The following is a 13764-nucleotide window of genomic DNA, read 5'->3' as shown; positions in this document are numbered from 1 at the left end:
TATGTTTAAAAAGATAAAGCGAGGCATATACAGTAAGTAGAGTTCAGGAATTTTGCAAGGTATTTAAAACACATGTTCGAGTCACAGAAAGAGTTTACCTTTTGTTATGAGAGAAATGGCCTTATTGCCAGTGATACCTCTGAGGTACCCGATGGCAATGCAGGAAGTATGGCCCCGATTTACGCAATACAAGGTTCCACATTCAGCAGTGAGATATCTGACCAGCTATTCTGTAGTGAAGTTGATATAGGGATAAATATTATCCCATATATTGGAGATTGCTCCCCTGTTCTTTATAATTGCACAATGGGATGTTTACATCCACCTGAATGTGGTTTGGGCCTTAATCTAACATGTTAGTGGAAAAATGCTACCTTTGATAGTGTAGTATGTTTTATAACCCCAATTTTCATGTTCAAAATGAATTAAGAACTTTCTGTTTTGAGGTAAATGTGTTACCAGCTGAGCCTCCATTGACTGCAGATGATGACCAACTAGTGAATGATGTATTTTTTCATTTCTTACTTTATAAGTATAGACTAATAACTGAATCAAATAATCTGACTATGGATATTGTTTCTCTATGTTCACTACTGTAAGATATAGCACCTTATGATTCAACTTAAGAATTATTTGCTGAAGGATTTTCAAAGAGATTGAAAATGTGGGGAACTCCTCCTGAGATATTTTAATTGAATAGCTTCTGTGAATAAAATTCATCGGATTAGTCTCATAACTTGTTAACTTGTCCAACTTTTCTTTCATCATAAATATGACTGCACATCAGAATTACTTTAGTAGCTATTAGCTTTGAGACATCCTGAAGTTGGGAATGGTGCTATAAATGGCTGAAAGTCTGTCTGTTTAGTTTACAAAGTTTACTTTATTGTTTCTTTGCTTTTTTAAAAAGCAAATTAATAGCAGTTGGAAGATTTACGTTAATGCCAAAGGAGGTCAAAATCTGCATTTATAAATTATAACCTGAATCATAAGTAAAGGAGGAAGAATGATTTTGACTTTGATGATCATTTAACTTGAGAGCGAAATGACTGAAAATTTGCAACAAAACCCCCTAAAGAGTAGTGGCCATGGCTTAATTATTGTTTGCTCATGAGATGGGAGTCTTACTGGTTAGGCTGGTAACTTATTGACCATTCATAATTGCCTTTGAGAAGGAGATGGCAAGCTGCCTTCTTGAACTGCTGCTGGTGTAGTGCCACCCACAAGACTCTTAGGAAGGAAATTCCAGGATTCTGACCCAGTAACACTGAGGAAATGATAATATAGTTCTTTGTCAGGACGATGTGTGGCTTAGAGAGGAACATGCTGGTGGTAGCATTCCCATGCATCTGCTGCCTTTGACCTTTTAGGGGGCAGAGGTCATAGGTTTGGGAGGTGCTGTTGGGTGAGCCTTGTTGAGTGACTGCAGTGCATCTTAGAGTTATTGCAAATTGCACTGCTGTGTGTTGTTGGTGAAGGGAGTCAATATTGAATGTGATGAATGGAGTTCTGATCAGGTGGACTACTTTATCCTTGTCAAGCCTTTTCATTGTTATAGAGTTGCCCGCCATCTGGATAAGTGGAATATATTTCATCAGCTCCTGACTTGTGCCCTTTAGACTGTGGGCCGGCCTTGAAGACAGCAAGTGAGTTACTCACTGCAGAATTCCTAACCTCTGAACGGCTATTGGAGCCACAGTATCTATATGGCTAGTCCAGCTCAGTTCCTGGTCAATGGTAGACATAGGATGTTGTTAGTATGGGATTCAGTGATGGCAATGCCATTGAATGTCAAAGGATGATGGTTACATCTGTCGTCATCATTGCTTGCCACTGGTGGGGCACCAGTGTTACTTGCCATTTGTCAGCCCAAGTCTGAAACTTCCTTCAGTTCTTTCTGCGTGTGGGCACAGACAGTTTCTGTCTCTGGGGAGTTGTGAATGGTGCTAAACATTGTGCAGTTATCAATGAACATTATTACTTCTGACTTTATGACAGAAGGAAGATGTTCTGAAGTGTAATTGCAAAGCTCCAGAATTAAATTTTCCATTGTCAATTTATTTTTTCTCAGGTTGGAGAAGTTAAATGATCATCAAAGTGAAAATCGTTCTTACTCCTTTGCTTATGATTCAGGTTATAATTTATAAATCCAGTAATGAGTTTGACCTCCTTTGGCATTAAGGTAAATCTTTCAACTGCTATTAGTTTGTTCAATTTGTATACAAGGTTTAGGTTGAGCTGTGTTTCACAGCTGCAAAAAATCATTTCCCTCTGGAATGTTGGCATAGTCACAGGGCATCCTAGAAAGGCTTTTTGCCCCTGGGATGCATTCAGGTGACAGAAGTGGCTGCTTTTAAAATCTGTGTGATGCTTGGTAATTATAGGAATTTTAAAAAAAATTGTTTTAGGAATTTCTTTTTGAGTTTTCTTGTATTTTCTCTGTTTAATGCTGAATCTTGTTATCTGAAGGGGAGCTTCTAATAACTTTAAGAAATAGGAGCAGATTTAATCTGTAATTTGTGATTCAGAGATGTTCGTGGCAAAACTTCTGGAAAGTGGCGCCACTGCGGAATGTTGGCCCTTTTGCCTTCCTGAAATGAATGTTTTTGAAGCACAGCATACTGTTGGGAGCAGTCTCTTAACAGCAGCTCCTTCGCAATCTAATCAGCCTCATATTTTACAGCTAACTTGAGCCATTGTGGTCAATATAATTGACACCAATGTCAATAAAATTCAGACCTTATGTCACAGTATATTTATTGTTTATTGACTGTAACATCCTGTTGAGTATTTGGTTGTGCACAGCAAACGATAAATTTATATTTTCTCAGAATGTGGTTGATAAAGTGTTCTCTGTCTGAGCAATGAGGCAACATTTGCTGAGTGATGGTTTCGTTCACAAAGCACTCAGAAAGTAAGGAGGTAATGCTGTTGAAGCCGGAACAGTATCTACTTGTGATGGTGTGGTCAGTAATTAACGTTGTGCCATGATCTTGTCCTGGTCACCATTATGTGATTGCTGTGTTTACTGTTTTGACAGCAACAGTAAAATTCTAGCATAACCCACACCTGTGAGGGCTTGATGTTACTAAATCTGCTTTAAATGGCAATCTTTCTGAAGTTTGCAATTTTATTACTTGCTAATCCAGCCTCAGTCCTACACCACACCACCATTCAAATAGTCTTAACCCATTATTAGAAGTGCCTTAATTTTGCAACCCTGTAAAAAGGGATCTTGAGGAAGATCATTCATTTTCAAGTGCTCAGATGATAGTATTTAGTAATAAAATGACTAGAGCAAAGGCAGTGTGTTTTACTTGAGGTGGAACAGCTTCATCATTAGCTCTTGTGTTGTTCTGAAGTCAAAATTGCCATTGTGTTTAATGGAATCAACTCATCTCAACACAGAGGTGGGGAGATCTAACACACTGGGTTTTGTGTAGAGAAAGGTTTGACTGAAGAACAGTGTGATATCTGTGAAATGAAATCATAGAATATTGCATGTATAAAATGCATACCCAAACTTTCCTGCCCACAAAAACAGAATATGATGGTTCTAAATTCAGAAAATGTGAGCAACTGGCAAAGAACCTGAGAAGTATATGGTTTGTGGTTGAAAACACTACAGAATGCCATTGATTCGACATGATGTTAGGTTGCAGGGTTTGAAAATAGAAAAAAAAATCATCTAATTGTAAAGAAGACTTTGGTAGGTACTTTCTGCTTTCAAGAGAACGGTTGAAGTCCCCTGATTTAAATCATATATTGACTTTGGATGTAGTGCAGCTCAGAACTATCAGACAGCCCCCAAGTCTTTAAGAGTTAGTTATAAAGAGTGATCACATAAGCTTTGTCCCATATTCTTTGGACCATGAATATTCTGATGTGATTTGATTGTGATTTTTAGAATTTTGGAAAATCGATGAGAGAGATAAGTTAAGGTCTTTTAGTGCTGAGAGGCTAAGAGGACACTACATCAAGGGCAAGAGAATTCAGGAGCAATAAGGAAACATTTATTCACTCAAATGATGATAGAAGGCTATAACTCTCTTCTACAGAGAATAGCAAATGCTAATTTAGTTAATGGTTTTAAATCTGAGATTGATACATTTTTGCTAGCCAAATCTAACGAAGAAAATTAAGCCAAGGTGAATGGGTGGAGTTAGGGTATAAAACAACCATGATATTACTGAATGAGTAGGAACAGCTCCTGTGTTCCTTAAGTTGGCAGACTTTGTAGCTCCCATGACCAATGATTCCCTAATGATGATGGTCAATGCTTTAGAAACTTCCTCCTTCGGCTCTGTCAGCACCAAGGGATATATCATTGTGGAGGTAAATTTGTTTGCGGTCTAATTACTAGGTTGAGCATTTCAACTGGTTTACAATAGGGCCATTGATTATATTGATATCTTTCTTTTGTGACTGCATGCTGCCTTGATACCTGTGTTACAATTTGCTATTAGCATGATGGAGTATCACAAGTACATGACAATTAGATAAATCCCATGACAGAGCTATTTTCAGGGTTCAGGACCTTTCAATCTTACCAACAAGATTTTGATTAAAGAATTTGTCATATTCAGAAATTTGATACTTAAGGTCTTGAAATTTTATGAGTAAATAATTTTATCAATTATAAGTAATTTGTTTTGTGGGTGAAAGTTCACCCCCTTAATAGTAATTAACAATCTCAGGGTGTAAATGTAATTGTAAGGTGGAACTTATCTTGTTCCATATTTTTAATTAAATAATGGCTAATTTCTTTCACATGTCACTCAATAAAACATGCAACTCTGCTTCATTGTTGTCTCTAAAATGGAGAAAATTGCTGACTGCACACTCTTCTTTAAAGTGCATATCTTAGAGTTGGCCAACCTACCCTGTGAATATATTTTATTTCTGTTTCTTTGCTAGAATTAGTGATATTCTATATGTCAATAGGGAGTAAATTAGGTAGTTCCCAAAACGAGGCAGGAGAGAAGACTGTGATCCAGTTACTAACATCTGTAGAGTGAAGTGTAGGCGGCATGCAAAGCTGATGCTGTCTGCTTATTAGAATGATTTCGAACTGCAGTTGCCTCTGACTGCGCTGTTTTGTGGATGCAAGCGTGATCATGGGATCCAAAATTGTAACTCACTGGCACTGTACTACTTGAAGCTGGTTTGAACCTCTTAAAAATGAGGTGCAATGTGGTTAGAGTAGGAGCTGGGCGATTTACAGGAAATGAATATGTCCTGGGAAAATGCGAGGAATAGGGCATTACAGGAGTGAGTAGGTTCCAAAAGTTTTTGATGCTATATTAGAGGTGTTGTTGGGGATGATGGAAATTAAGAGAGTTGTCCTTTATCACCTGGGGTCTTGCAACCTGCCGGACATTCAGTCAAAAGATAGAAGAAACACAGTTATTGAAGCAGATAGCCTTGATTGTCAATGCCAGGAGGTTAATCCCTGAATGTTGTGTTACGTTTCACAGTAGAGTTGTGATATACCTTTAAGGAATGTACTCACGATGTTGTCACTGCATCATGTCATGTGATCTAATGGAATAAAGTTCTCAATCTCCATATTACTGAGCTGTGTTTTCTTGCTGCATGGCACACTGAGGGAAATGTGCTGTAGTACATTTGAATTGAACCCAGAAACACACATGCCTGTGAATATAATGTATATGTATACCAGGTGCTGTAATAAAAGTTCATTGAATTCTTCAATATTATGTGACCCACCTCTCATTCTTGTATTACAGGGGCTAACATAAGCATGATAGCAACAAGTCATCAGTACATCACATCACATCACATCAATTTATCATGTCTTAATATGTCTCTGGGGACCTGGATGCTGTGACCTCAAATGATCGTTTAAGGTAGTGAATGCATCTTCAAAGATCATATCCTACTAACTGCACCACTTACATTAGCCCCTGCTCAACTCCTCACACCCCTAGTACTTGCTGACTGATAGAACTCATAACTAACTCTCATATGCTTCACCTCACCCATTTTTTTTTACTTAGGGTGCAAGACTTGTAGCAGTACTATTTGCCAGTTCCCTGGTTATTGCCCATTAGCGAGGAAACCTTGATTGCTCTTGTCGAGATTGTGCGTACCATATCTGGATCTCCGAGGAGCAGAGCTGCTCACTGTCATTATCCAAGGTTATCTGAAGTCGCCCCTTATGATTATTATTCAAGATTCTGCCAGGTATTAACTATGCACACACAAATACCCTCACCAAGGTATGGGGTTTGGCACATCTAATACCCAAACAACAGGTGTCTCCAAGCTCAATTTTGCGCTGTATGTATTTACAGTCATTCCTCTGTAGCAGTGAGAGTTCCGTTCCTGAGAACCCCTGTGAATGATGAAATTCGTGAATACAGAGCTCGCTTAAAAGTAGTTTAAAAAATAGGTTCAAAATTGAGGTTCACATGTTTTGAATGTTTTTAGTTACTTACTTGCTGACATGGGTAGGGGAATTCACGATTGGTATTTCCATGGATACAGAGGATTTACTATAGTTTGTAACTAATACACAATTTAACTGTGGTTCCTGATAGAATCACAAGATTGTGTCACATTGATGCAATGCTAGTACTAATAATATCTGCATGATATCTGGATAAATGTGTTTCCGTGACTTTTTGGTTGCATGACTTTTTTTGGGAAGGCAAAACATAAATATATATGTAAAATTATGGAAGGAAAATCTGATATGTGTGGTTGAAAATATAAAATCCTCACTGCAAGGAGCTGGATCTCATGTCAGCTGGAGTTATAAAAGAAGGTCTGTTTCTGAGGTAAGCAAAAGAAAATCACATTGCATTATAGAAGCTCCAAGTTAGCCTTGAACCAACAAGATGCTGCATGTATGTTTGCTTGAAAATAGAATGTAGCTATTAAGAAATGTACAGAGCAGGATGCACTGGTTGAATGATAGAAATAGTTTGAGCAAAATAACTCGTGAAGACTGCATGCAGAAAAGCAAATTTAAACATTTCAGAGCTGACAGTTCTTCATCAATTATGCTTTTTCCATTATTAACAAAACGGTTAATGACATTTTTGTACCTTGTAAAACTGGCATGAATTTCTAGCATCTGCACTTAGCAGTTAAATCAGGGGATCTAAAAGTTACTGTCAATGATTCACTGCTCCTGAACAGGATGCATCTCTGAGGTCCTCACTGATGGAAATCTTGACTGTTTTTGATGTAAACTTTCACTTTTTATGCTATCCTGCTGTGTAAAAACCCTTGCAAACATTGTCTTGTTGAATTAGATGAAACCATTTTCTTTTAATAGTATTCTCTATCATATGTGACCACTAACAGCTCTCGTAAATGCAGTGTGTTTGCAGTGTAAAAGTACTGGCATGTGCTGCAGGTATAACATTGACATAGCAAAGTTAACTCTATGAGTACTGTCATGTACTGTCCTTATTGAACTGATAGATTGAATTGTTCGATGCTCCTTACTGTCACAAGCTGCTGCCTCACACTCTGTCCTGCAAAGGAATGCAAGTCACAGAGGTTGGCAGATTGTGGGTAAGCAGTTAATTGAGTCAGAATGAAGAAAACAAGCGAAGGGCTGTAAGTTGCTTGTGACCTCATAAGCACACAACAACCTGTATGGCTGCATGAGGTGCATGAGTGGTGAGGCAAGTAGTTTACCAGGATTGAAGAGGATAGTGACCAACGAGCATGCAAGGATGTTGTTCAGAAAAGGCAATTCCATGATGGCCAGTTCAAACATACATAGAGCCCCTACAGTGTGGAAACAGGCCACTTGGCTCAGCAAGTCTATACCAAGCCTCCGAAGAGAATCCCACCCAGACCAATCCCCCTTCCCTATCCCTGCATATCCCATTGCCAATGCACATAACCCACATGTCCCTGGACACTGTGGGCAATTTAGCATGGCCAAGCCACCTAGCTTGCACAACTTTGACTTGTGGGAGGAAATTGGAGCTAATCCACACAGATATGGGGAGAATGTGCAAACTCCACACAGTCACCCGAGGTTGGGATTGAACCTGGGTGCCTGGTGCTCTGAGGCAGTAGTGCTAACCACTGAGCCACTGTGCTACACAATTCAGTGAGCTGCAACCTTTAAGTATGCACTTTCTTTTACGTCTTAAGCATTTATGCCATCTAGTTAGTGTAGGAGAGGAGACTCAAAATCGCTTTTAAATAAGGTGAGATTTTGTTGAGATGGAAATGGATGGAAATAATGTAGAAACTGCTCAATGGTGAGATTCTGAAGTCACCATTTACGTTTGGAGAGGTAAATTAGAAATTTTTTTCGTGAAGTTGAGAATCTGGGTTTTATTCTCACTATCTTTTCCATTTTCCTTGCCAGTCTGTCCAGCCTCACCTCCACTTCCCTGTCATGGCCTATTTATTAACAAAGCTAAGCATATTATTCTCGTGATGTTTGTGCTCAGATATCGTCACTTTCATTATCTAGAAACACGCACGTATATAGGAACACATTGGATATAAGATATAGAAACAGACCATTGAGTCTAAACGTTGTCAGAGCCTCTAGTTTGAAGAAAAGTCACATTGGACTCAAAACAATAACTTTGTTTCTCTCTCCACATGTACTTTCAGATCCCCAACATTTTCTGGTTTTATTTTGGATCCTGTCAATTGATCTAAAAACTCACATGTCAATTTCACACAACAACTTTGAGACTATTCCATGAATTGTAGTACACCTTTGTTCACCCACAGAGCAATAGGATGTACTCACATTGACATTCGTTGCTTAGAAGTTCTGAAAGTTTGGGTCTGTGTCAGTAATCAGTCTATCACCAGATCTGCAAGTTTGTATTCAGAGCAGGAGATCGAACTGCTCTCCCTGCAGCATAAATCATTTTCAAAGTCGTTCTTATTACCTTACATTGCACTCACACTGAGGAAATAAGTAAAATCAGTTTTTGGCTCAAATTTAATAGGTTTTTAATTACTTTACATTACTGTCCTGTTTGAATCTGTTGCCAAGTGTATAGGCATTGGGATTCTTTTTCAGGTAATGCTTGGGTCCTACCTCTAACGTCCTTATCAATCTTCAGTGCTGGAGTGAATGAGACATTTTATGGTCACAAGACCATAAGTTGTCACAGTCCCCTCGCAACTTTAACATAGTTTACCTTTCCAGTTTTAGCAAACATAAGTTTTGACCAATATTTACCATTCTGCATTTTTGTTTTCACACTAGCAGTGCAGTTCTTTGGTCAAGATAGCAATTTTTTCCAACAATGCTTCATTCCTTTACCATGAGACAAAATCAGCACACAGGACTCCACCAAATAACTTCAGTCATGAATATGCAAGAAGTAAAAGTATATGATACAAAATCAGTTATAGAAGAGTAAGTATTGCATTAGCTAACAGAGATTTTGTGTGTGCACATTGTTATCTGTGTGTATTAGTGTGCATGGGCATGTGCGTGCTTTTGTGTGTGTGCGTGAGCGCTGGCTTATAACAGCCCATGCTGTTATGCTCAATTTGAGTCTTCTCCTAGTTCAAAGTAAATAAGGTCTGAGCCCTCAGTCATGTATCCGTAATGACATCTGGCTGGGAGCCCAGAGTTCTCTTAGTAAGCAAGGGAAAACATTGCTTGATTAACAGCTCAGACTTAAATTGACTTCTTACTGACTCAGTGTTAATCTACTGTAACATTGCAGATGATCAAGAGATGTCAGGTTCTTATAGTTTCTATCATTGCTGCTTTAAATGCCTGATTATTTCATACTCTTGTCAAGAAGTAAAATAATTAAAGTCATAAATAACTGTTTTCTTTGAGATTTTCCACATATACCATTGTCACTATTGGGTTCATCAATTCTCTATATACTGGGTGAATGGATATGCAAGTGCTGTGGGTGTGGGATATTCAAGAGCCCATTTGTGTAATGAGGTTGCTTGGAGATTGTGAGGGCCAATAGAAATGGGTGGGGTGCCATAGGTTGGCATGTTGAGTATGAGTAGACGCTGTGGTGGCTGGAGATCTTGAGTTGGCATGGAAGGTGTGATGAGCCATTGGGCATGGGTGAGGCCATGGTTTGGCATAAAACCTTTTTGAAGTTAAATTCCATATCCAGACTATGATTCATGACTCATCTGAGGGACTCTTGAGCCTTATTCCATCAAAATTGCTAGAATTGAAAAAATGCACATGCTTAGAGAAGAGCTGGCCAGATCACAAATACTGGACGCAGGCTCATTGCCTGAATTGGGCCATACAGCAAATTTTCAAAAGTCTCTGGAGTCTACACAGCTTTGTGAAAATATGGGCCTATACACACAGCAGCTCTGGCCATTGTTCAGAGGTAGGAGTGTCTCACGCCTTCTACCCACTAAGACAGCCTTTGTCGCCTTTAAAAACTAAGCCACACGGGCTTCTTGTCAGGTAGATTTCAGAACAGGTCACGTGACTCCTTTATACCTTCAGGTTAATCCAAGTGAAAAAGACAAAGAAATATATAACCATCTTACAGACTTCACACTTACAACAACTCACATTTCAAATGCATTTTTTTCTTGATGAAATATACCAATTGACTACAAATTGTGATTTAGACTTAGCGAATGGCAGTGAATACAGCATGAATAATAAATGGGTGGGAACCAATTAAATTATTTTGACCGTCTTCATGGTGAACCCTGGTCTGAATTGTGACTGCATGAATTGAAAGCAAATGAATAAACTTAAGGAGGATTAAAATGACAACTGATCAGTCTCGTGACTAATTTATGTGTTTTGGAGAATGCAATGTAGATTGCTTGCCATAACACATTGTTGGTGTAGACATTTTTCTACCATAGTGTTTGTAATTATTGTTTTGCATCTTGTTTCTTTCTAACTGTGGTAAATATTGGTTCCACTGGATGTTCAGTTTTTTCCTCTTTCAGTTATAAAGAAGACTTGTTTGTTTTCTTTTTGTGAAAAGAGATTATTTTGAACACTTATTGGCTTTGCTCTCAAATGTTCAGGTTAACTTTATTTTTGAAATTAGTAATAAGTAGATGCTTCAAAGACACTGCTTTTAGATGCCTCTTAAGGTCAAAATTGTAATAGTGCACTTTTTCAAATCAAATCTTGAAGGAACCAGACAGAGAAAAGAAACACATTCTACCAATTTCTAAATCATCTCAGTAGAACCAACATGCCAGCTTTTCTTCCAAGTCTCCTGACTGTGCCACCTTTGTGTGACCTTGTTTGAAAAGCTGCTTCTTTTAGCTTGGTTAAAGTTTTCTTTTGTTCAAACAGTCACAATGCTTTTCTAACCTATTTTAAAATTGAAGTGTTTGCAAAAGTGTACAGGGAGAGCAAAATCAAAACAATCAGCCATGCACAGTCACAATTATTCAGTCTGAAACTGAAACCGCAAAAACAAACACTAAGTTCCTTAAGCTCATGACTGGGCTTGCCATGCCGTCAGGACAGAAACATTCCACAATACCATTCCATACAGAAACTGTTTTTATGGGCTAAATACCCATAATAATGGGTGTCAGTATAGCTAGTTCTAATAAACTGCTACAATAATGTGCTGTAATAATTGGTTCAAATGAAATGTAATAACAACTAAGCTCCATTTCACCCCTCCACTCGTGTATCTTTGGTTGGGTGATCCTTATGGAAAGATGGGTCAGTTGTACAACAGTCCTTTTGAAGCAAATGTAGGAAATTCTGTAAATTTTGGTTTACTCATATCACTGAATCACAAAATTGTTATGGTGCAGAAACAGACCATTCTGCCCATCTTCAAACAAGCATCATTGGCATGAAGCTTTTCTCCCCATTTTGATGAATTATCCAGTTCCCTCTTGAATTTCTCAGTTGAACCTGGCTCCACCACATTTCCAGGCAATGAATTCCATTCCCTACTTGCTGAGTGAAAAAGCTTTTCCTCACAAATACCTGGTATCTTTTTCACATCACTGTAAATCTACACCCTCAGTTTTTGTTCCTTTTAAAAGCTGTGTATTTTAAGACCGAAGTGAATGTTGAAGGTGATTTCTGTCTTCATGTAGTGTCCAGGCTGTCTAAGGTTTGCTGATCATGGTCAAAGTGGGGCTGTGCAAAACGTAAGCTCTTGAGAACTTACTCAGTTGGTATGGGGTTTGAACCTATGCTTTTGGCGTTATTTTGCACCACACTCTGACCATTTAGCCAGCAGAACTTGCCTGCCTCCCATGGAAAACATGGCCAGTTCACTCCAGTCTTTGGTCTCATTCAAGTTCATTGAAATCAGTTTGTAACCTTTGGTCCACTCTGTAATCTTTGAGTATATATATACTTGATCATATTTGGTTAATCCAGTTCAAGAGCATTGGATTGATTTTTTATTAAACAAGACGTGGAAATGTTTCAATACGTATAACTGTCAAACAGTCCTTTGCAGACTCAGTTTCTCAGCCTTTCTAACTTCCAGTCCGAATTACAGTCTGAATTACAAACCACCCTCCTATGCCATGTTGTGTTTTCCTTGCTTTCATTGGCTGGTTATCTTGATTTTTATCCAATCGTATTAAGCCATGGTATCAAACCATTCTTCTCTCGTTGTTACTCATTGCTGCACATCCCAGTCCTCAACTCTCTTGCTGCTTCAATGTCTTTTCAAATATTATTTGCATATTGCCAGGAGCATCAGAATCATTCAACACATATTGCGGATGACACAAACCTATGTAGCTTAGTTTTTTTTTCTGAAGAAGGGTCCAGACCTAAAATGTCAGTTTTCCTGCTCCTCTGATGCTACCTGGCCTGCTGTGTTCATCCAGCTCTACACCTTGTTATCTTAGCTTAGTGGCTAGTTGGTAGAATGATGATAGACCTTAAGAGAAGGCTGCCATTTAGGCTGATGGATGATTGGATTAATGGTAGAGGAACTTTAATGGTGTGAAGTGCAAAATAGTAAATTTAGTAGAAAAAAAAGGACAACATTATAAACCAAGGGGTACAAATTTAAAGGGAGTGTAGGAAGGGATGGACGTGCACACACTATTGAAATTGTGTGGACAGATTTAAAAACAGATGAAACCTTGGGCTTTTGTAAATAGAGACGAAGACTACAAAAATAAGGAAGTTCTGATGCAACTTTATAAAACAATTTGACCTCAACAGTGTCAAGTGTTTTGTGTTGTATAAGGGAAACGGCTCTTATTAAATAACTGATGATATGACCGGTGTTGATTTCAGGTTTTCAGTGTGTAGGTCATATTATGAAATGATAATGTAGGGGCATCTCCCTGCTATGTTTACATTACATGTAGTTCAGTTAAGTGTTCTAGCTATCAAGACCTGTTTTCTGTCTCTCTGAACACGTTTACAACATGGCAGTAAAATCACTGAACACTTTCCTCTGGAAAGTGGGAAAGGTCCTTAACGGTTCCTAAAACTGGTGCAAGAACTTAAATTCATGTGAGCAGCAGTAGCCATGATGCAATACTAAAGTGGGACTGAAGAAGAAGCAGCAACCAGACAAAATAGATAAGTATACTGGGCAGAAGTCTGACAAGCAATCTGAGGCAATAGGCCACGCTGACAAAGCATGTGAGAACAGGCAAGCAAGAAGCAGACAGCCTCTGATAGTAAGCAAAACCTGAGAGTAAGCAGATGTAACCAAACTCTAGCACAGGCAGACTCCAGTGGTAAATTGGCAGATGTTGAAACAGGCAGAGAGCAGTGCTAAAACAACAGAAATTGTGAGAAGTGGTCTCAAACGGTACATGAAATGGAGAAAGCAA

At 38.5% G+C, this 13764-nt stretch overlaps 1 protein-coding gene across 3 annotated transcripts in view; it reads left to right on the top strand.

The window, feature by feature from the left end:
* The window catches only part of fsip1 (fibrous sheath interacting protein 1), a 353871-nt gene that overhangs the window by 64788 nt on the left and 275319 nt on the right, over positions 1-13764 (top strand). The gene's annotated exons all lie outside the window — the stretch shown is intronic.

This window comes from Stegostoma tigrinum, chromosome 10, assembly GCF_030684315.1.
Source record: "Stegostoma tigrinum isolate sSteTig4 chromosome 10, sSteTig4.hap1, whole genome shotgun sequence".
Lineage (NCBI taxonomy): Eukaryota > Metazoa > Chordata > Chondrichthyes > Orectolobiformes > Stegostomatidae > Stegostoma > Stegostoma tigrinum.
This window is presented reverse-complemented; position numbering and strand designations above follow the sequence as displayed.